General features: G+C 47.3%; 1 long non-coding RNA gene across 1 annotated transcript; it reads right to left on the minus strand.

The window, feature by feature from the left end:
* Positions 1-1,021: 1,021 nt before the first annotated feature.
* Positions 1,022-24,085, minus strand: LOC129137463 (uncharacterized). Its single transcript, XR_008540038.2, has 3 exons — positions 23,931-24,085; positions 10,694-10,791; positions 1,022-1,104 (listed from the first exon to the last, which is right to left on the minus strand). It is a non-coding gene; the product is annotated as an uncharacterized LOC129137463 (long non-coding RNA).
* Between the last annotated feature and the right edge of the window lie 610 nt (positions 24,086-24,695).

A 24,695-nucleotide genomic window follows, 5' to 3' on the forward strand; every position in this document is an offset into this window, starting at 1 on the left:
ACATGTATACAATCTCAGTCTTTTCATCCCTTGATCCTATTGAAAGAAAACAAATACCTGTCTGCTAGTTTTAGTGAAACTGTCCCTACACAGTTAAGCAACTGATTCTTAATAACTGTCTGTACTGATTGTGGTAATCAATAAGAAACAGTTTCTCCCAGTTCATTCATTTCTTTTTTTTTTTTTTTTTTTTTTGAGATGGAGTCTCACTCTGTTGCCCAGGCTGGAGTGCAGTGGCCCGATCTTGGCTCACTGCAACCTTGGCCTCCCAGGTCCTAGTGATTCTCCTGCCTCAGCTTCCTGAGTAGCTGGGACTACAGGCACCCATCGCCACACCCAGCTAATTTTTGTGTCTTTAGTAGAGACAGGGTTTCGCCATGGTGGCCAGGCCAGTCTCCAACTCCTGACCTCAGGTGATCCACCTGCCTTGGCCTCCCAAAGTGTTGGGATTACAGGCGTGAGCCACTGCCCCCAGCCTTTCTTTTTTTTAATTTAGAGACAAAGTCTCACTCTGTTGCTCAGGCTGGACTCAAACTCAGTGGCTCAAGTGATACTCCTGCCTCAGCCTCCCTAAATGCTGGGATTATAGGCATGAGCCACCACACCCAGCCTCCAGTTCATTTCTTAATCAAGAGACATACTGATTAACCCAACTGACTTTCCAGCATGTATACTGTGTATCTGTATTCATAGACACATTTCTCTTTTCTTCCTCTTAATAAAAATGTAGCTCTCAAAGATATCCTGAAAATAGTGCTCAGGCTTGCAACATTACAGCTTTAATGAGCCAAGAACTCTATTTTTTCCCTATTACACAGAACAATAATTCTCAACAGCTTAAATTTTCAAAGCACTTCACAGGCATTTAATTAATCCTCTCCATTGCCAGAGAGAAGGAAACTGATATTCATAGCATCTCATCCTGACATCCTTTAATTTGGCAAGACTTCTGCTGGCTTTGAAAAACAGTGTCTGAACCACTGAGGTTATTTGGGCCACCGTTGCTTAATCGGGCCTTCTTACCTAATGAAACCTGGTCATCAAAGCAGTTTAAATTGCCATCTCATCAGCGCTTTACACGGGGCAGGGGGAGCTGCTTTGAGCCTGGAAGAGAAATGACAGTGATTCCCTCAGAGAAATGACAAAGCTCATCTGTGCGGAGCCTGTGAGATGAAGCTTGTGATTAAGGCCTATTGCCAATTGCATCAGAGCCTGATTCACTCGGTGTAACTGGGGCACGATGTGTATCGCGAGGCCCTTCTCAGAACCCTGCTCTCCTGAGGCCCGGAGAGAATCAGCAGTTGAATTTCACTGTGTTCTTTGCTGAGCCTCTCCTGTGTGTGGGAAGCTCTAAGAAGCCCTACTTTTCTCTCTTTTCAGACCTGCTTCCTGCGGAAGGCATAACTAAGACAGACTAGTCATGCCACCTCAATCACCAAACAGGATTCTCCTCCAGCTGTGCCCCAGAGGCACAGCCTTTCCCTTCACTGCCTCCCAACACCCCCATCCAGACCTACTCCATTTGTTTTTTATTTTGGTGGGGGGTGGGGGGCAATACTTCATTCCGTCAACTAGAACGAGTAATGCACCAGACCCATTCCATTTACTGCAATTTCAACTAGCCAATCTCTTCCCACTTCATTATGTCAGTTACACAGTGGCCGGAGTGACGTCATACCCTGTGTTCAATTCCAAGAAACAACCTCGAGAGATGCTTCCTGAGTGCTTGCTATATGCCAGGCACTGAGGGATCCTGAGTGAAGGCCCTACACCTCAAGAAGCTTGGTTTGAAGTAAGATAAATAGCAAAAAATAACTAGAATATAAGTACAATGATGGAGGCACAAACAAGCTATTACTGAGAGAACAGGGCACAAGGAGAAGGGAGAGAGAAGGGAAAATACCATTTATGAGGGGTAGGGAAGAATCATTGAATATTTTCTTTTTTTTTTGAGACAAGCTCTTGCTCTGTCGCCCAGGCTGGAGTGCAATGGCATAATCTTGGCCCACTGCAACCTCCGCCTTCTGGGTTCAAGTGCTTCTCGTGCCTCAGCTTCCCAAGTAGCTGGGATTACAGGCATGTGCCATGACTCCTGGCCAATTTTTGTATTTTTTATAGAGATGGGGGTTTCGCTATGTTGGCCAGGCTGGTCTCGAACTCCTGACCTCAAGTCATCTGCTTGCATCGGTCTCCCAAAGTGCTGGGATTACAGGCACGAGCCACCATGCCTGGCCATAGAATTTTTAAGAGGTGGCATTTGATATGGCCCTTCGAGGATGTGCTTTTGTTTCTTTTTATTATTTTTCAAATTTTAAATTCTTTTTTTGAGACAGGGTCTTGCTTTGACATCTAGGCTGGAGTGCAGTGGCACTGTCTCAGCCCATTGTAACCTCTGCCTCCAGGGCTCAAGAGACTCTCTCACCTCAGCCTCCGAGTTGCTGAGATTACAGGCGTGCGCCACTACGCATGGCTAATTTTTCTGTTTTTGGTGGAGACAGGGTTTTGCCATGTTACCCAGGCTGGTCTAGAACTCCTGACCTCAAGCGATCCTCTTGCCTCAGCCTCCCAAAGTGCTGGATTACAGGAATGAGCCACTGTGCCCAGCCAGGATATGCTTTTAATGAGCACAACGGGAGGGTGTATTCTAGACAGAGGAACTAGGCAATGTGCAGGGTCTGTGTTTGGGGAAATGGAAGCCCGCTTTCACTGGGGCCTGGAGGAGACACTGCTGGACAGCTAGGTTGAACCAGACTGTAGGGTTTTATGCACAGTAAACATTTATGACTGCATTGCCCAACTTGGTTATTGTTGAGCCACTGTTAGACTATTCTATTGGCCTACAAATCATTTGTACTCTCCTTTACTTCATATTATTCTTAGCTATTGTTCTGTTTAAATTAAAAGAACACTCTATAGAGCCCGGCCTTACATGTTTAAATGGTTGGAAAACATCAAAAGGAGAATATTTCATGACACATGAAAATTATGGAGCTTGGCACCGTGGCTCATGCCTGTAATCCCAGCACTTTGGGAGGCTGAGGCAGGTGGATCACCTAAGGTCAGGAGTTCAAAACCAGCCTGGCCAACATGGTGAAACCCCGTCTCTACTAAAAATACAAAAATTATCTGGGCATGGTGGTGAGCACCTGTAGTCCCAGCTACTTCAGAGGCTGAGGCAGGAGAATCGCTTGAACCTGGGAGGCGGAGGTTGCAGTGAGTCGAGATTGGGCCACTGCATTCCAGACTGGGTGACAGAGTGACATTCCATCTCAAAAAATAAATAAATAAATACAAAAGTAAAAAATTATCTGGCGTGGTGGCGTGCTACTTGGGAGTCTGAGGTAGGAGGATTGCTTGAGCCCAGGAGGTCCAGGCTGCAGTGAGCCATGATTGTGCCACTGCACTCCAGCCTGGGCAACAGAGTGAGATACTATCTTGAAAGAAAAAGAAGAGGAAAGGGAAAGGGAAGTGGAAGGGGATGGGGAAGAGAGAAAAAAATAAAAGAAAGAAAGAAAGGGGAGAACAAAAGAAAATTATATGAAATTCAAAGTTTAGCATCCATTAATAAAGTTTTTTTTTTAACTCCCATTCCCTGAATTATCTAGTAACATGAATAAAGTTTTATTGAGACACAGCCATACCCCTTCAGTTACATTTTGTCTATGGTGGCTAACAGCAGAGTTGAAAAGTTACATCATAGTATGGCCTGCCTTAGTTGAAATATTTATTATCTGGCCCTTTACAGAAAAAGTTTGCCAACCTCTGATATAGAGTAAATATATTAGCATATACATTTGTATGTCATGTCACCTTTCATAAATGAGAAGTAATGGCCGGGCGTGGTGGCTCAAGCCTGTAATCCCATCATTTTGGGAGGCCAAGGTGAGTGGATCACTTGAGATCAGGAGTGCGAGACCAGCCTGGCCAACATGGAGAAACCCTGTCTCTACTGAAAATACAAAAATTAGCTGGGCATGGTGGTGGGTTTCTGTAATCCCAGCTACTCGGGAGGCTGAGGCAGGAGGATCGCTTGAACCTGGGAGGTGTAGTTTGCAGTGAGCCAAGATCACGTCACTGCACTCCAGCCTGAGCGACAGATCAAGACTCTGGTCTCAAAAAATAAATAAAATGTAATGGGAAAAAACAGTTTTGAAATACAAGTAACACCAGAGATACAGACTCAAGTAACATCTTGGGAAAGCACTGATTGCTTGAGTACCTTAGTGGCAGGCACTTTTTGCTAAGCACCTTTATGTGAGCTAATAATGATAGCAGCTACAATATAGTCATGGCTTAATGTGAACAAGGATAAATATTTTGTATGCATTATCTAATTCCATCCTCAAGACACTTGATTGGAGAATTCTCCCTGACAGAGGTTCACAGAGTTGGCACAACTTGCCCAGAGTTACACGAGACAGGAGGATCACTTGAGGCCCAGAGTTTGAAACCAACCTGGGCGCATCCAGGATTTTGTCTCAGGTCTTGGGATTTCAAGCCTCTTGCAGGTTAAATATTAAACTACCGTAATCTCACATACTGTGAGATCTGGAGTGCCAAGATGGAAAAGTTCATTCCTCTGTTCCCAGGAAGAGCCACTGAAAGTTTTTGAACAGGAAGGGTAACATACTCAGAGCCCCGGCTGTACTGGATTAATCAGGTATGCAAAGCAGGAAGAACTGGACTGGGAACTCTGAGAGGCTCTTTTTTTTTTTTTTTTTTTTTTTGAGACAGAGTCTCGCTCCATAACCCAGGCTGGAGTACAGTGGTGTGATTATGACTCACTGCAACCTCAACCTCTTGGGATCAAGTGATCCTCCCACCTCAGCCTCCCAAGCAGCTGAGACTACAGACATGTGCCACCATGCCTGGCTAATTTTTAAAATTTTTTGTAGATACAGGGAGGGTCTCACTCTATTTTCCGGGCTGGTCTCAAACTCCTGAGCTCAAGTGATCCTCGCGCTTCAGCCTCCTAAAGTGCTGGAATTATAAACATGAGCCACCGTGCCCGGCCCCTAGGACACACTTGGATTAGTGAAGCTGTGGTGGTAGTAAAATCCAGAGGGCTTGTTGGTAGAATGGTTGTCTGAGGTGAGGAAGAGGGAAGGGTCAGAGCGCCCATGGTTCTGAATCTCAGAAATGGTAGGAAATGGTGGGTGGATTGGGGAGGGGGTTAAGTTTAGACACGGAATGCTGAGTGGTCTCTGGGATATCTAGATGGAGAAGTGCAGCAGACAAGATAAAATTTGGAAATGGAATTTGAGAAAATACTATGCTTTGGGGTATCATGTTCCTACAGGGGATGGTTAAAATCACAGGAGCCAATGAGATTCTCAAGGACAAGGCTGTGTAGTGAAAGGGAAGGGCAGGGTTGGGCGCAGTGGTTCACTCCTGTAATCCCAGCACTTTGGGAGGCTGAGATGGGAGGATTACTTGAGGCCAGAAGTTCGAGACCAGCCTGAGCAATGTAGCAAGACCCCATCTTTATAAAAAAATATGAAAATTAGCTCGGTGTGATGGCTCACGCCTGTAGTCCCAGATAATTGGGAGGCTGAGGTGGGAGGATGACTTGAGCCTGAGAGGTCAAGGCTGCCATGAGCTGAGATCATGCCACTGCACTCCAACCTGGACAGCAGAGCAAGATCCTGTCTCTAAAAAAACAGAGAAATATATATTTTATTCTCCTTCATATACCCTCACAAACACCTGGGAGATCTGGCTTGAATTTAAAATCCACAGACTGGCCAGGTGAGGTGGCTCACACCTGTGATCCCATACCTTTGGGAGACCAAGGCAGGAGGATCACGTGAGCCCAGGAGTTCTAGACCAACCCGGGCAACATAGTGAGACCCCATCTCTATTTTTAAAATAAATTATAAATTAAATTTGTAAAAAATAAAATCCACAGCCTTCCCAGAGTTCCACCCAGCAGCCCAGAGAGCAGAGGCCGACCCTGAGCCCTGCTCCTGAGCTACTTTTCTTCCCAGCCCTCCTCTACCTTGCCATGTCTCATATATCAAAGGGACTTGCATGTGCCCATGTGGACACTGAAGCCCAGTGTCCCAGCTCAGGCCTCACCTGTTCCTGCACAGACACCCATTGATGTGTTTCCCCTCAGGCCTGGGGGTGCTCATCTGAGGCCTGTTCACCCTCTGGAGGACAGAACGAGAGAGGAGGCACATGTGGGCCATGAGTGCAGGACCAGGGCCATTGAGCAGCTCACTGATGTTAGAAGAGGCCTCCATAGGGGCACCTCTCCTTGGGTCCTTAGACTCCTGACTCCTTAGGGGCCCCACCAGGGTGGGCCTAGAGCCAGTCTAGGGTGGAGTATTAGTTTCCCATTGCTGCCGAAACAAGTGACCACAAATTTTTATTTATTTAGAGATGGGGTCTCACTTTGCCACCCAGGCTGGAGTGCAGTGGCGTGATCTCAGCTCACTGCAGCCTCGACCTCCTAGGCTCAAATGATCCTCCCACCTCAGCCTCCCAAGAGTTTGGGACTATAAACATGAGCCACCACACCCAGCTAAGTTTTGTATTTTTGTTTTGAGATGGAGTTTCACTCTTGTTGCCCAGGCTGCAGTTCAATGGCGTGATCTCAGCTCACTGCAACCTCCGCCTCCTGGGTTCAAGTGATTCTCCTGCCTCAGCCTCCCAAGTAGCTGGGATTATAGGCGCATGCCACCACACCTGGCTAATTTTTTTCTTTCTTTTTTTTTTTTTTGAGATGGAGTTTTCGCTCTTGTTGCCTAGGCTGGAGTTCAATGGCATGATCTTGGCTCACTGCAACCTCTGCCTCCCGGGTTTAAACAATTCTCCTGCCTCAGCCTCCTGAGTAGCTGGGATTACAGGCATGTGCCACCATGCCCAGCTAATTTTTTATTTTTAGTAGAGATGGGGTTTCTCCATGTTGGTCAGGCTAGTCTCGAACTCCTGATCTCAGGTGATCTGCCCACCTTGACCTCCCAAAGTGCTGGGATTACAGGCATGAGCTACCACACCTGGCCCTAATTTTTGTATTTGTTTGTAGAGATGGGGTCCTGCTGTGTTGCCCAGGCTGGTCTTGAACTCCTGGCCTCAAGCTATTCTTCCACCTCAGCCTCCCAAAGTGCTGGGATTACAGACGTGAACCTCCACACCCGGCCCAAATGACCACAGATTTAGTGGCTTTAAACAACGCAAATGTATTGTCTTACAGCTGTGTAGGTCAGAAGTCTGGTGTGGGTCTCATGGGACTAAGATCAAGGTGTTAGCAGACCATGCTCCTTTCTGGAGGTTCTCGGGGAGAATCTGTTTCTGTGCTCATTCAAGTTTTTGGCAGAATTCAGTTTTTTGCAGTTGTAGGACTGAGGCCCAGTTTGCCTGCTGGCTGTCCATGGAGGGCCTGTTCTGAGCTCCTAGAGGCCACTGCACTTGGTTGACGGAGCCTGCCTGTCTCCATTTTCAAAGCCAACCACGGAGGGTGATTCCCCCTCACACTTCTTGGTTTTTTTTTTGAGACAGAGTCCCACTCTGTCGCCCAGGCTAGAGTACAGTGGCGCAATCTCTGCTCACTGCAATCTCCGCCTCCCGGGTTCAAGCGATCAAGTGATTCTCTCGCCTCAGCCTCCTGAGTAGCTGGGACTACAGGCGCCCACCATCATGCCTGGCTAATTTTTGTATTTTTATTTTTATTTTTTTTTACTTTTTATTGATCATTCTTGGGTGTTTCTCGCAGAGGGGGATTTGGCAGGGTCATAGGATAATAGTGGAGGGAAGGTCAGCAGATAAACAAGTGAACAAAGGTCTCTGGTTTTCCTAGGCAGAGGACCCTGGGGCCTTCCGCAGTGTTTGTGTCCCTGGGTACTTGAGATTAGGGAGTGGTGATGACTGTTAAAGAGCATGCTGCCTTCAAGCATCTGTTTAACAAAGCACATCTTGCACTGCCCTTAATCCATTTAACCGTGAGTGGACATAGCACATGTTTCAGAGAGCACCGGGTTGGAGGTAAGGTCATAGATCAACAGCATCCCAAGGCAGAAGAATTTTTCTTAGTACAGAACAAAATGGAGTCTCCTATGTCTACTTCTTTAATTTTTGTATTTTTAGTAGAGACGGGGTTTTACCATGTTGGTCAAGCTGGTCTTGAACTCCTGACCTCAGGTGACCTGCCCGCCTAGGCCTCCCAAAGTGTTGGGATTACAGGCGTGAGTTACTGCGCCTGGCCTGCCTCACACTTCTAATCTTTCTCCTTTTTCATCTCTCTCATCTCTATAGCTCATCTACTTCTCTACCTACTTCTTTTTCCCTTTTAAGGACTCAAAAGATTAGATGGGCTCATCCAGAAAATTCAGGAGAACTTTCCCATTTCAGGGTCAGCTCAGCAGCAACTTGATGTCATCTGCAACCTTAATACCCCTTTGGCAGGTAAGGTAACAGGTTCCAGGGATTTAGATGTGTATGTTTTTGGCGGGGGTTGGGGGGGCATTCTGCCTTCCACAGGTGGCAATCCTGAGGAACAGCCTCTCTGAGAAGATGATCGATAGCTGAACATTGCAAAGGAGCAAACCATGAGCCATTCCGCCCAGTATAGGTGCCACTAGCCCCCGTGACTATTTAAATAAATTAGACTTGGCCTGGCAAGGTGGCTCATGCCTGTAATCCCAGCACTTTGGGAGGCCGAGGCAGGCGGATCACCTGAGGTCGGGAGTTTGAGAACAGCCTGATCAACATGGAGAAACACCGTCTCTACTAAAAATACAAAATTAGCCGGGCGTGGTGGCGCATGCCTGTAATCCCAGGCAGGAGAATCGCTTGAACCTGGGAGGCAGAGGTTGCGGTGAGCCGAGATCTCGCCATTGCACTCCAGCCTGGGCAACAAAAATAAATAAATAAATGAGACTTAAATACAGTGGGTTGCAGTGGCTTGTGCCCATAATCCCAGAACTTTGGGAGGTTGAGGCAGGAAGATCGCTTGAGCCCAGGAGTTCTAGACTAGCCTGGGCAACATAACAAGACCCTGTCTCAAAACAACAAGAACAACAACAAAAAAACTCAAAAGCAAAAATGAATAAATAAATACAATTAAAAATTCATTCCATTCCTCAGTCACACTAGCCACATTTCAAAGGTTCAATCCCCACATTTAACTAGTGGTTACTGTACTGGACAATGCAGGTTAATAGAACATTTCCATCATCCCAGAAGGTTCTACTGAACAGAGTTTGATTCAGAGGAGATGAGTTCCAGGCAGAGGAAGGGGCACATGCAAAGTTTTGATCCCATTGACACCATCCTACTAGGGTGTGGAAGGACATAACACACACCAGGAGCACAAGTCTGGCAGATCTGTATTCCAAACCCATCACAGAATCATAAGTTAACCATCGACTATAAGTATCAGAAAATGACCTCACAGACCCTGGGCCACCCCATGCCCTAGATGCAGACCCCAATTCAAGATAGCTCGGATGCACCCCAAGCTCTCCTAACTCTCCGTTCATTATTCCTTCCTTTATACCCTGCTGCTTTCCCTACTAGGAAGGCCGTCTTTCCCCCAGTCTACCTCCTCATTGCTTTCTTCTTCTTTTTTTTTTTAAGACAGAGTTTCACTCTTGTTGCCCAGGCTGGAGTGCAATGGCGCGATCTTGGCTCACTGCAACCTCTGGCTCCGGGTTCAAGTGATTCTCACTGCCTCAGCCTCCCGAGTAGCTGGGATTACAGGCGCATGCCACCAAACCTGGCTAATTTTGTGTTTTTATTAGAGACATGGTTTTTTCCTGTTGGTCAGGCTGGTCTCGAACTCCTGACCTCAGGTGATCCACCCCTCCTTGGCCTCCCAAAGTGCTTGTATTACAGGCATGAGCCACCGTGCCCAGCCACTTTCTTTTTTATTTATTTATTTTTGAGATGGAGTCTCACTCTGTCACCCAGGCTGAAGTGCAGTGGCGCAATCTCGGATCACTGCAATCTCTGCCTCCCAGGTTCAAGTGATTCTCCTGCCTCAGGCTTCTGAGTAGCTGGAACTACTGCCACCAAGCTCAGCGACTTTTCTTGTATTTTTGGTAGAGACAGGGTTTCATTGTGTTGGCCAGGCTAGTCTCGAACTCCTGACTTCAAGTGATCTGCCTATCTCGGCTTCCCAAAGTGTTGGGATTACAGGCGTGAGCCACCATGGCCAGCCCTCATTTCTTTCAAGAGCCAATCTAAAGAGTACACTTTCAGAAAATCTCAGGTTGTTTTTTTTTTTTTTTTTTTTGCAAGAGAACTTATGCTAATTTCCCCTTTACTTTTATTTTCTTATTTTGTTTTTGTTTTAATCCACTCATCTACACACTGATCCCCTTTATTTTTAGATATGCACAAGGGATACAGTTGGGCCAGCATCCCCTCATTTTTATTCTTTGTTAAAGGTCTCCCTGTCTTGTCTCCGTAACTAAATTGCACAGCAACTGTGACTTCTCTGTGTTTGGTTTCCCCACAGCAGATGGCAAAGGTTATTGAGAAGTTTTTACTGAAGAAAGGTAGAAAGTAGGTATGGTGGAGAATAGAAGGAGATAGGACAATTCCAAAGTCATAAAGGTCATTCCAGACTGATTGGTGATGTGCAAAATGTCTCTGTTTTGTTTGTGATGTGGCTGGGATGAAAGAGGTTTTTTTTTTTGTGACCAGGGCTGGGCAGGGACAACTTCCTGTCTAGCACCTTCACACATACCTTCAGAGACCATTTCCTCCATCTTCCTTTTGTCCTGGGGAGCTCTCTTAGAATATGTATCCACTTCTTGTCACTTTGAGTTGATGCTTTATAGACTCCTTGAAGGAAAGTTATAGGATGAAAATAGAAATAGAGCATCAGGGATCATTGTGTTGGGGATATCTTTAAGAGATTCTAGAGTTTTAAAAGGTTCCATTTTGTAGATACTTCCTTGATCCTTTTTTTTTTTTTTTTTTTTTCAACAGTGTCTCGCTCTGTCACCAGGCTGGGGCGCGATGGCACAATATTGGCTCACAACAACTTCCACCTCCCGGATTCAAGCAATTCTCCTCCCTCGGCCTCCCAAGTAGCTGGGACTACAGGCACAGGCTATCACGCCTAGCTAGTTTTTGTATTTTTAGTAGAGACGGGGTTTCACCATGTTGGCCAGGATGGTCTCGATCTCTTGACCTCATGATCTGCCCTCCTCGGCCGCCCAAAGTGCTGGGATTACAGGTGTGAGCCACTGTGCCTGATGATCCTCTCTTTCTTGCTGCCTGAATATGCCAACCAAGGTGATTTTCTAAACACAAAGAGAAAAAATGCCGGGTTCCCCTGCCCGGGTTACCTGTTTCTTTCTCTAGTTATTAATGGTGCAAGCTTCTGTTCATCCTCACCTGATAGAATACAATGTAGTGGAAAAGCACAGGATATTTGCATGAAAATAGATTTGGGGTGTTCAGTCCCCTGCAAGATGCTTGGTCCAAGAGAATGAGTTATTCACGTAGTAAATAACTAAGCCAGGCCGGGCACAGTGGCTCACACCTGTAATCTCAGCACTTTGGGAGGCTGAGGCTGGTGGATCACCTGAGTTCAGGAGTTTGAGACTAGCCTGGCCAACGTAGCGAAATCTCATTTCTACTAAAAATACAAAAATTAGCCAGGCGTGGTGGCACACGCCTGTAATCCTAGCTACTCGGGAGGCTGAGGCAGAAAATCACTTGAGCCTGGGAGGCAGAGGTTGCAGTGAGCCGAGATAGTGCCACTGCACTCTAGCCTGGGCAACAGAGTGAGACTCCATCTCAAAAAAACAAAACAAAACAAAAACTAGGCCCTTGCCACTAATCCTGAACACTGGGTACTGAAGGGAGTTGGGGTGCGAGGAGGATCTAACAGATTTCTAGAATTCCTTTGGGAGCTTGAGCTTGACAAGTGTTGCAAGACCCAAAGGCCATGACTGAGAGTGCCCAGGGCTCAGACATGAAGCAAAACCCGGGGTAAGTAGGCATCTCATTAGGCAAGTCTAATTTAGCATCTTTCACATCATTTTTTGTGTGATTTTAAAAAAAACTATGTTAGAGAATTACAGTGGTGCTGCTGCTGCTGCTGCTGTTGTTGTTGTTTTTCTTGGAAAGAGTATAAGATGTTGCCTTGGTTGAATTTGGAGGAAAAGGAAGAAAAAAATATGAGTGCAAGATCTGAGTGGTCACATTTTTTTTCCTCTGGGTATTAAGAAACAAGGCAGGGCCAGGTGTGGTGGCTCATGCCTGTAATCCCAGCACTTTAGGAAGCCAAGATAGGCAGATCCCTTGAGCCCAGGGGTTGGGACCAGCCTGAGCAACATGGCAAGACCCCATCTCTACAAAAAAATACAAAAATTAGGCAGGTGTGGAGGTGTATGCCTGCAGTCCCAGCTACTTAGGAGGCTGAGGTGGGAGGATCATTTGAACCCAGCAGCTGGAGACTGCAGTGAGTCATGATTGCACCCTTGCCCTTTAGCCTGGGTGACAGAGTGAGACTCTGCCTAAAAAAAAAAAAGAGAGAGAGAGAAAGACACAAGGCAGGACATTATGCACCTGGCATCCTTCAAAACCTTGTTACGGCAATAGCGGTGGGCAAGCATAGATGTCCTGACACTGAGGGCCTCAAAGTCAACATAAGGATGTGCATTTGGGAAGCCCAGGTAGTGAAAGGAAAAGGCAAATAAATCCTGTCCCCTCCTGCTCCCTGGCCAGGTCCACACAAAAGAGTCCATTAAACTAATTGGTGACAAAACTCCCAGCAGGGTTAGGTTTCTCCAACTTTCCCTAGAGAAGGATCTCAGATGGCCTCCTTCTGGCTCAGGGGAGCCAGGTCACAGTGGCCCCTGGGGATGGGGGCCAGACCACGGCCTGGGAGCTGGAAAACAGCTCAGGCAAGTCATGCACCTTCTTTCTGAGTTTCCCCATCTGGGAACTGAAGGTCTTGGCCTAGAAACTCCTTTCAGCTCTAATTCTGTGTGTTTACACAAACTTTACAAAACAAAACAAAAAAACAAAAGCTCGCTCTAGGAAAACTGTTAACATTTATTAGATATCTACTACCATGTGCCAGCCACTTCACACTAACTCACTGAATCCTCACAATCTAGGTATACTGGTATACAGGTATACTGTTTGCCCATTTTATAAATGAGGAAATAAGGTTCAGGAAATGCAACCAAAGTCATTACAAATAGGCAGTCATGTAGTTGGCCTTCACACTGAGGTCTGTCTGGGTCCGAAGTTCATTTCTTTCCACCACTCAGCCTCCCTATCTCCTTTATTTCTTTACCACTTTCAATTACAAGTCACTGACTCTGTCAAACATGCTAGGAAGGACAGTTGAAGCCATGCTGCACTCCCCTCAGCCTTCAGTCTCTGCTCTCCAACCTTTTTTTTCTTTTTGCTCGCTATCTTGCCCAGGCTGGAGTGCAGTGGTGTGATCTCAACTCACTGTAACCTCTGCCTCCTGGGTTCAAGTGGTTCTCCTGCCTCAGCCTCTGGAGTTGCTGTGACTATAGGCATGAGCCACCACACCTGGCTAATTTTTGTATTTTTAGTAGAGATGGGGTTTCACCATGTTGGCCAGGCTGGTCTTGAACTCCTGACCTCAGGTGATCCACCTGCCTCGGCCTTCCAAAGTGCTGGGATTACAGGTGTCCAAGCAACGTTGTTCTCTGGGCCATGCCGTATTTTGACTGCAAACATGGGTTGAACCCTTGCTTTGGGCCAGATGCTGTGCTGAGCAACTCCCATGCTCCTGCAGTATCATTACCACCCTATGAGATAGTCACCATGGTCAGCCCCACTGCACAGAGAATAGAACAGATCCAGCGAGCTCAGAAGCTGCACAAGTCAGATGGATTCCTTAGGCTCAGGGAACTTCCATCTGGGAAGTAAAGGTCTTGCCATATGCACTCATAGTGGGTAGTACGTTTTGTACGCTCATCTAGACCGATATCCCCCCTAATCCATGGCTCTGGGCAGCATCATGGAGTTTCTCTTTCATAATCCTGAAAGAGCAACCTGGGGTGGGGGAATTTTGTTCCCACACAACACGCTTGTGTATTGTTATAATTTATTAAATAATTTGTTGTATGACTTTATAATAAAAAGTTATTTATTTACTTGAGACAGGGTCTTGCTCTGTTGCTAAGGCTGCAGTGCAGTGCTGTGATCTTAGCTCACTGTAGTCTCAAACTCCTGGACTCAAGCGATCTTCCCTCCTCAGCATCCCAAGTAACTAGGACAACAGGCATGCACCACCACACCCAGCTAATTTTTAAATTTTTTATACAGATGGGGGTCTCACTATGTTGCCCAGGCTGGTCTAGAACTCCTGGGCTCAAGCCATCCACCCACCTCAGTCCCCCAGAGTGCTGGGATTACAGGTGTCAGCACCACGCCTGGCCTATAATGAGAAGGTTTTATTTTTATTTTTATTTTATTTTTGAGACGGAGTCTTACTGTGTCACCAAGACTGGAGTGCAATGGCACCATCTCGGCTCACTGCAACCTCTGCCTCCCAGGTTCAAGTGATTCTCCTGCCTCAGCCTCCTCAGTAGCTGGGATTACAGGTATCTGCCATCATGCCCAGCTAATTTTTGTATTTTTGTAGAGATGGGGTTTCACCATGTTGGCCAGGCTGGTCTTAAACTCCTGACTTCAGGTGATCTGCCTGCCTCAGCCTCCCAAGTGCTGGGATTACAGGCGTGAGTCACAGAGCCCAGCTGAGAAGATTTTTTCATACTAAAAATAAGATATAATTTATTATAAAGACAAAGATAAGTTCTCATATCAAATAAAAGGAGAGAAAATTTCAGGGCCAGGTAAACATTTCAGATATTAGTCCCTCATCTTCCTCCTGTGTTATAAAAAAATAGTTTGTTTTGTGAGAGGGGGAAAATCAGTAATTGGACCAAATAAAAAGTTTTTACAAATTCATTCACCCGATAAAAAATATATTGTTTTGCTTCCTGTACTAAGTTCAGTGGAGAATAGAAAAATGCATGAGCTTTCATCCCTACCCTCAAGGAATCTACCATCTCATCAGGGAGGTGACTAGAACACGATCATTTGAATAAATGCAGAAGTAAGGCTAGGCACAGTGGCTCACCTCTGTAATCCCAGCAGTTTGGGAGGCTGAGGCTGGAGAATGGTTTGAGTTTAAGAGTTCAAGACCAGCCTGAGCAACATAGTGAGACCACTGTCTCTCCAAAAAAAAAAAAATTAGCTGGACTTGGTGGTGCACACCTAGAGTCCCAGCTACTTGGGAGGCTGAGGTGGGAGGATCATCTGAGCCCAGGAGGTTGAGGCTGCAGTGAGCTGTGATAACACCACCGTGAGATCCTGTCTCAAAAAAAAAAAGCATGCATGGAAAAATTGAGACTCGGTGTAGGGGCACATCAGAAAGAGAAGGCAGTGCTTCAGTTGGATGCAGGAGATGGGAGGAGAAGGGGAGTGTGGAGAGGGGAGGAGAGGGGCATGCATGCTGGAGGGGCACAGGGAAATGGAGGCTGGATAAGGGGATTGTTTTGGGGAGGTAAATCTGGACACATCAACTGGAGTCAGATTGGGTCTTTTTTTTTGAGACAGAGTCTTGCTCTGTCACCCAGGCTGGAGAGCAATGGCACCATCTTGGCTCACTGCAACCTTGGCTTCCCAGGTTCAAACAATTCACCTGCCTCAGCCTCCTGAGTAGCTGGGATTACAGGCATGTGCCACCATGCCTGGATAATTTTTTCATTTTTAGTACAGATGGGGTTTCACCATATTGACCAGGCTGGTCTCGAAGTCCTAGCCTAAGGTGATCCGCTCACCTCGGCCTTCCAAAGTGCTGGGATTACAGGCATGAGCCACCACGCCCAGCCCAGATTGGGTCTTTAATGCCTAAGAAATGTGGACTAAACTGATGGCTGCTGTGTGTTTGTGGGTGTGTGGAGTCATGGTGCTAAGCAGCTAAGGAAGGCCACACAAGGGAGACAACTGGAAGAATGCAGAAGTGCTGGATGGCTGCCAGTCCCACTGCAGGGAAAGGCAACTGTAGAGGAAGAAAGAGAACATGGTGAGGGGAGGCTGGGTGCCTGTGAAATGACTCCACTTCACTCCTCCTTGGGAAGCCTGCTGTCCTTTCCCTGGTCGCGGAGAGGCAGCTGCAAGATGCGAGTATTTACTGGAGAGATGAACAGAAATGCTTTACCTGTCCTGTAAAGCTATTTCAGGACATGGATTCAGCAAAGATACAGCTTCCATCTTTTCATTTTAGTGAATTTCAAAGTCATATTTCCTTCTACTTTACCGGACATATTGGAGTGACACAAATCTGAGATTCATAGAATTTAAAAATGTTAGAGCTGGAGAAACTTCTATGTTTATAGGATATCTCTACAAACCCTTATTTATTTTTTATTTTATTCTTTTGAGACAGAGTCTTACTCTGTCACCCAGGCTGGAGTGCAGTGGTGTGATCTTGGCTCACTGCAACCTCCACCTCCCGGGTTCAAGTGATTCTCCTGCCTCAGCCTCCTGAGTAGCTGAGACTTCAGGTGTGCGCGACCATGTCTGGCTAATTTTTGTATTTTTAGTAGAGATAGAGTTTCACCATGTTGGCCAGGCTGGTCTCAAACTCCTGACCTCAGGGATCTGCCCACCTTGGTCTCCCAAAGTGCTGAGATTATAGGCATGAGCCACCAAGCCCAGCCTACAAACCTTATTTAACATCTGACTTTCAACATTTGAATTTGAAGTCCTTTAAAATTGGGTAATGTTTCTTATAATCCTAGGAGGGAAAAGTAAGAGCTTTCTTTTCTCTTTGTTTTCTTCCTCCTTTTAATAAAAACAAATAGACAAAACTGTTTGTTAGATGGAACTTAAGAGAACTTTGTCAAGAGAGGACTTCAAGATGACCTAGAATATCCTTTTTTTTTTAGACAGAATTTCCTTCTGTTGCCCAGGCTGGAGTGCAGTGGCTTGATCTTAGCTCACTGCAATCTTCTCCTCCCGGGCTCAAGCGATCCTCCCACCTCAGCCTCCCAAGTAGCTGGGACTACAGACACGCGCCACCACACCAAGCTATTTTTTTTGTAAAGAAGGGGTTTCGCTATGTTGCCTTGGCTGGTCTTGAACTTCTGAGCTCAAGCCATCCAACCACCTCGGCCTCCCTAAATGCTGGGATTATAGGCATGGGCCAACCATGCCTGGCCAGCCTGGAATATTCTACGTTGACCTCACACACCACCCTTCCCAAAGTGGACTCAAATGCTAGAATCTGTCCTTACTGCAAAGAGAGAGAGGGCTTATCAGTCACTTTCATGAGTCACCCAGGCTGCTGCACATACTAACTATCCAATATGCAGCAACAAATCAGAAGCAGGCCGAGGTTCATGGCATACACACTTGAGCAATCCTCAGAGAGAGGCTGCCAGAAGCCACATGCATTCTACCCCCTCAGCGTTCCTCTCATCTGCCCTTCCTCATCAGCGAGGTGGCTTCCTTGGGGTCTTTCAGAGCTCAAGCGTGGGTGACATCCAGGAAGTGGGCTCTGCCCTTGAGCTCCCAGTGCAGGCCAGGAGCCTCCCTTCTCTAGTCCTGCCCCTTCCTTGGCACTCACACAAGGATTTTGTGACCTCCCCCTGCACCTCCTGAACACTAATTACAGGTGTGTGTCTACACACATGACTACCTCAGAAGCTACAGGACAGCCTCTGTGCACAGAATTCCTTAGGTAAGGGCGAGGGCACAATTGCACAAGCCTTGCCTCGGCCAAGTTTTCCACTAAAAAGAAATTGTTACTTGGCAGCGAAAGCAATTAGGCCCAGTTCAGGAAATTATCTACCCCCGAATAGAGCACCAAAACAGTCTGGGACCACCAGCCTTCCCCACCGTCTTCACATGTGGTTCAATAGAACTGAGCAATGCATGTATTTGTTCACAACAATTTATGCAAGAGTTGGATTCAGGAATAAGCAGCTCAAAAATGTATTTATGGCTAACAAAATTAGATGGTTAGAGAAAGATGGGTGGTAGATGTGATGTTCTCAGAGTTAGTTAATTAGCATTACTAGTTTTCGAGCCCTACACTCTTCTTTTTTTTTTTTTTTTTTTGAGACAGAAGTCTCCCTCTGCCACCCATGCTGGAGTGCAGTGGCACGATCTTGGCTCACTGCAACCTCTGCCTCCTGGGTTGAACCGATTCTTATGCCTCAGCTTACCAAGTAGCTGGGACTACAGGCATGCACCACTACACCTGGCTAATTTTTGTATTTTTAGTAGAGATGGGGTTTCACCATGTTAGCCAGGCTGGTCTTGAAATCCTGACTTCAAGTGACCCACCAGCCTCAGCCTCCCAAAGTGCTGGATTATAGGCATGCGCCACCACACCCGGCCTTCTTATTATTATTTATAAGAAACCCCACCTTTACTAAGAGTACAAAAATTAGCTGGGCATGGTGGTGCACACCTGTAATCCCAGCTACAGGGAGGTTGAACTCGGGAGGCAGAGGCTGCAGTGAGCCAAGATTGCACCACTGTACTCCAGCCTGGGCAACAGAGTGAGACTCTGTGTAAAAACAACAACAACAAAAATTCTGAGAGAAGGTGAGGGGACAAAAAGGGAGATGAAAATCAGATCCCAGAAGTACAAGCACATGCAGATGTGGAAGCGTGACAGTGCCGATACGAATCCCTGTGGAGAGTGCCCACGGATGCATATGGGGAATAATAAGAGGTGAGTTCAGGGACAGTCCTGCAGACCATGCTACAGAGCTCCTGTTTTATCTTATGGGTGGGGAGCCATTCAAGAGTGTAAGCAGACAAGCAGGTTTGTGTCTGGGCAAGAGCATTCTGGATGCTAAATCCACAAGGGGTTGGAGAGGGGCACCATCAGCGTCAGGGAGACCAGACAGCCTGTAGCAGTGACCAGGTGAGGGATGATCTGGGCTTTGGTTGTAGCTTGGGTGTAGACAGAAGAAGGTAACCTAGAGGTACATTGTGGGGATAAAATCCATAGGACTAGCTATGGATTGCATATAGGAGGTGAGCAAAAAGGAAAAATTAAAATACTTAAGTGGGCCAGGTGCAGTGGCTTACACCTGTAATCCTAGCACTTTGGGAGGCCGAGTTGGGTGGATTGCTTGAGGTCAGGAGTTTGAGACCAGCCTGGCCAACATGGCGAAACCCCATCTCTATTAAAAATACAAAAATTAGCTGGGCACGTCGGCGCATGCCTGTAACCCCACCTTTTTGGGAGGCTGAGGCAGGAGAACTGCTTGAACCCAGAAGGCAAAAGTTGCAGTGAGCCGAGATCATGCCACTGCACTTCAGCCTGGGTGACAGAGCAAGGCTCCGTCTCAAAAACAAATCAAAAAACCAAAAAAACAAACAAAAAAAACCACTGAAGTGTCTTGCTTGGGCACTAGGTAGATGCCATTTGTGATGATGGTGCAATGGACTGCATGTTTGCATCCACCCCCCAAAATTCCCAATATGATGGTAATAGGAGGTGGGGCCTTTGAGAGGTAATTAGGTCGTGAGGGTGGAGCCCCCCATGAATGAGATTAGTGTCATAAAAGAGACTCCAGAGAGCTCCCTTCAGCCCTCTTCCCACCTTGTGAGGACACGATGAGAAGTCGGCAGTCTGCAACCTGGATGAAGGACTTCACCAGAATCCTACATGCTTGGACCCTGATCTCAGACTTCTAGCCCCCAGAACTGTGAGAAATATATTGCTGCTGTTTATAAGCCACCCAGTCTAAGGTACTTAGCCATAATAGCCCAAACTAAGACAGATATAAAGACTGGGGAGAAGGGTGGAGGGTGTGCTCAGGATGAATTAGGAAAAATCCATCGTTAAGCCTGGAATGCTTACAGGAAACTTAAAATATGCCTGGGGCAAGCCTAGAGAACAATTTAGGAACACTCATGCTTGCCCAGGACCAGACACTGTATTATCCACCTCAAAACTCTGTGTCCCGCGTTTTCCTTTTAGATAGAAAACAAAACCAAAACCCCCCAAAATCCTTTGTGGTTCCCTTTTGCCTAAGCATGGGTTTTAACCTGGATGTGCCCCTGAATCACATTTGAGCTCTCTGGATGCATATCACTTCTTATCTTTTTTTTTTTTTAAACAAGGTCTTGCTCTGTCACCCAGGCTGGAGTGCTGAGGCGCTATCATGGCCAGGCTAGAGTGCAGTGGCGCGATCTCCGCTCACTGCAACCTCCGCCTCCTGGGTTCAAGTGATTCTTCTGCCTCAGCCCCCCGAGTAGCTGGGATTACAGCCATGCACCAGTATGTCCAGCTAATTTTTGCATTTTTAGTAGAGGCAGGGTTTTACCATGTTGGCCAGGCTGGTCTCAAACTCCTGCCTTCAAGTGGTCTGCCTGCTTCAGTCTCCCAAAGTGCTGGGATTACAGGCAAGAGCCACTGCACCCGGCCAATTAAAAAATTTTTGTTTCCTAGAGATGGGGTCCCTATGTTGCCCATGCTGGTCATTTAACTCCTGGGCTCCAGTAATCCTCCTTCCTCAGCCTCCAAAGTACTGGGATTATAGATGTGGGACACTGTGCCTGGCCACACCTTTTATCTAAAGGGCTGGGCCCTCTTCTACATGTAGGACACAGAATCGGCCCTGGGTAGGCTGGTTGCACCTGGCAGTTTTTCAAGTACTGTTTATATATTTAAAATTTTCTGTTTGCAAAAGCAATGTATACACATTGTAAAAATTCAAATCATGTGGAAATGTAAACACTCATACACACTCCAAAAAACAAAGAACAACAAAACAGAAACCAGGAGTCCCTCCTAAACCCCACTCGCCTGCCCCCACACCTCCCATCAAGATTTGTTCTTCTTTTTTTTTTTTTTCAGTTGAGACAGTCTCACTCTGTTGCCCAAGCTGGAGTGCAGTGGCGTGATCTCAGCTCACTGCAACCTCTGCTTCCCAGGTTCAAGCAATTCTCCTGCCTCAGACTCCCCAGTAGCTGGGATTATAGGCATGCACCACCACGCCCAGCTAATTTTTGTATTTTTAGTAGAGACGGGGTTTTGTCATGTTGGCCAGGCTGGTCTCGAACCCCTGACCTCAGGTGATCTGCCTGCCTCGGATTCCCAAAGTGCTGGGATTACAGGCATGAGCCACCGCGCCCGGCCTAAGATTTGTTCTTAATGTGATGGTGTAATTGGCCAGATCTGGATCTGAAATTGATGCATCCTTTCCGAATCATACTTGTGGGTTGCCAGCAAACAGCCTTGCATGGGAAACTCCCCTTCCTGAGTCACTTGGGGGAAAGTTGAGATGGCCTGAAATTCTAAGAAGGTGTAGGAACTGCAGTGTCAGGAGGGGAAGACTGCAAGACTGCCAACTCGCTGAAATGTGCACAGGGCCAGCCGCCAGGACCATCCCCTCAGTACCCCTGAGTCAGTTAGGAAGTCTGCAACTACTCTACTTACTTTCATTTTTAAAAATCAACACTTCAATTATTTTTATATAAGTAAAATTTTTTTTTTAGACACAGAGTCTTGCTCTGTTGTCCAGGTGAATGCAGTGGTGTGATCATAGTTTACTGCAGCCTCAAACTCTTGGGCTCAAGCAAGTCTCCCGTCTGAGCCTCCTGAGTAGCTGGAATTACATTCATATGCCACCATGCCCGGCTAGTTTTTTAAACTTTTGTAGAGATGAAGTCTGGCTATGTTGCCCAGGCTAGTCTCAAACTCCTGGGGTCAAGTGATCCTCCTGCCTTGGCCTTCCAAAGCTCTGGGATGACAGACATGAGTCAGTGTGTCCAGTTGTCAATTATTTTAAAATATACAATGGCTGGGCGCGGCGGCTCATGCCTGTAATCCCAGCACTTTGAGAGGCCAAGGTGGGTGGATTGCCTGAGGTCGGGAGTTCGAGACCAGCCTGGCCAACATGGAGAAACCCCATCTCTGCTAAAACTACCAAAACAAAACAAAACAAAACAAAACTAGCTGGGCATGGTGGTGCAAGCCTGTAATCCCAGATACTCGGGAGGCGGAAGCAGGAGAACCACTTGAACCTGGGAGGTGGAGGTTGCGGTGAGCCGAGATCGTGCCACCGCACTCCAGCCTGGGCAACAAGAGTGAAACTTCATCTAAAAAATATATATATATACACAAACAATACATGCTCATAGAGTATTGTATATTTTGGGCTCTGTCGCCCAGGCTGGAGTGCATTGTCACGATCTTGGCTCACTGCAACCTCTGTCTCCCGGGTTCAAACGATTTTTCCGCCTCAGCCTCCCGAGTAGCTAGGATTACAGGCACCCTCATCGTGCCCAGCTAATCCTCATATTTTTGTAGAGACAGGGTTTCACTGTGTTGGCCAGGCTAGTCTTGAACTCCTGACCTCAGGTGATCTGCCCACCTCAGTCTCCCAAAGTGTTGGGATTACAGGTGTAAGCCACCGTGACCAGCCTAGAGGTGCTATCTTAGCTGAAATCTGAACAATGAGTAGGGTTAATCAGGCAAGATGGAGAGTGTATTAGGAACAGGAAACTATAAAGTGCAAAGACTGGAAGGCAGATAGAGGATGGCCCACTGAAAAAATGGAAAGAAATAGTATTTGCAAGAGTAGAAGGACATATCAGCTAAGCCTTTATACTTTCTCAAGTCAGACTGCCTGGGTGCAAATTCTAACTGCTACTCACTGACTGTATGACCTCAGGCAAATTTCATAACCCCTCTGGGCTCAGCTCCCTCATCTATAAAATGGGCTGGGTTATTTAATCTCCTTCATAGAAAATATACATATATATATTTTTTTCTTTTTCTTTTTCTTTTTTTTTATTTTTGAGACCGAGTCTCACTCTGTCACCCAGGCTGGAGTGCAGTGGCGCAATCTTGGCTCACTGCAGCCTCCACCTCCTGGGTTCATGTGATTCTCCTGCTTCAGCATCTCGAGTAGCTGGGATTACAGGTGTGCGCTACCATGCCCAGCTAATTTTTGTATTTTTAGTAGAGACGGAGTTTCACCATGTTGACCAGACTGGTGTTGAACTCCTGACCTCAGGCAGTCCTCCCACCTCAGCCTCCCAAAGTGTTGGGATTACAGGAGTGAGCCACTGCGCCCGGCTTTCATAGAATTTTAAATGAGACAGTGTAGGTGAAACTGCTTAGAATAGTGCCTGGCTCATGGTAAGCACAAAATAAGTCTTCGTTGTTTTTTCTTCAAGTTTTATTAAACTTGAACTGACGTGAAAGTCTAGGGTTGGGGGCACGAGGTGAAACTAGAAGGCAAAGCTGAAGAGGGAAGCACAGGGCGGTTCTTGAAGGGCCTTCTTTTTTTTTTCAAAGAACAAAAATGTGATTGGGGTTATTTATTAGAAGAGCTTGCCAATTCATTTCATATTTTTTTTTTTTTAGTATTTATTGATCATTCTTGGGTGTTTCTCAGAGAGGGAGATTTGGCAGGGTCATAGGACAATAGTGGAGGGAAGGTCAGCAGATAAACATGTGAACAAGGGCCTCTGGTTTTCCTAGGCAGAGGACCCTGCGGCCTTCCGCAGTGTTTGTGTCCCTGGGTACTTGAGATTAGGGAGTGGTGATGACTCTTAACGAGCATGCTGCCTTCAAGCATCCGTTTAACAAAGCACATCTTGCACCGCCCTTAATCCATTTAACCCCGAGTGGACACAGCACAAGTTTCAGAGAGCACGGGGTTGGGGGTAAGGTTATAGATTAACAGCATCCCAAGGCAGAAGAATTTTTCTTAGTACAGAACAAAATGGAGTCTCCTATGTCTACTTCTTTCTACACAGACACAGTAACAATCTGATCTCTCTTTCTTTTCCCCACATTTCCCCCTTTTCTATTCGACAAAACCGCCATCGTCATCATGGCCTGTTCTCAATGAGCTGTTGGGTACACCTCCCAGACGGGGTGGCGGCCGGGCGGAGGGGCTCCTCACTTCTCAGGGCGGCTGGGCAGAGACGCTCCTTACCTCCCAGACGGGGTGGCGGTCTGGCAGAGACACTCCTCAGTTCCCAGACGGGGTCACAGCCGGGGCAGAGGCACTCCTCACATCCCAGACGGGGCCGCGGGGCAGAGGCGCTCCCCACATCTCAGACGACGGGCGACAGGGCAGAGACGCTCCTCACTTCCCAGACGGGATGGCGGCTGGGAAGAGGCGCTCCTCACTTCCCAGACTGGGCGGCCGGGCAGAGGGGCTCCTCACATCCCAGACGATGGGCGGCCAGGCAGAGACGCTCCTCACTTCCCAGACGGGGTGGCGGCCGGGCAGAGGCTGCAATCTCGGCGCTTTGGGAGGCCAAGGCAGGCGGCTGGGAGGTGGAGGTTGTAGCGAGCCGAGATCACGCCACTGCACTCCAGCCTGGGCAACATTGAGCACTGAGTGAGCGAGATTCCGCCTGCAATCCCGGCACCTCGGGAGGCCCAGGCGGGCAGATCACTCGCGGTCAGGAGCTGGAGACCAGCCCGGCCAACACGGCCGTCTCCACCAAAAAATACAAAAACCAGTCAGGCGTGGCGGCGCGCGCCTGCAATCCCAGGAACTCGGCAGGCTGAGGCAGGAGAATCAGGCAGGGAGGCTGCAGTGAGCCGAGATGGCGGCAGTACAGTCCACCTTGGGCTCGGCATCAGAGGGAGACCATGGAAAGTGGGAGACAGAGACGGGGAGGGAGAGGGAGACGGGGAGGGAGAGGGAGACGGGGAGGGAGAGGGAGACGGGGAGGGAGAGGGAGATGGG

Source organism: Pan troglodytes, chromosome 18, assembly GCF_028858775.2.
Source record: "Pan troglodytes isolate AG18354 chromosome 18, NHGRI_mPanTro3-v2.0_pri, whole genome shotgun sequence".
NCBI lineage: Eukaryota > Metazoa > Chordata > Mammalia > Primates > Hominidae > Pan > Pan troglodytes.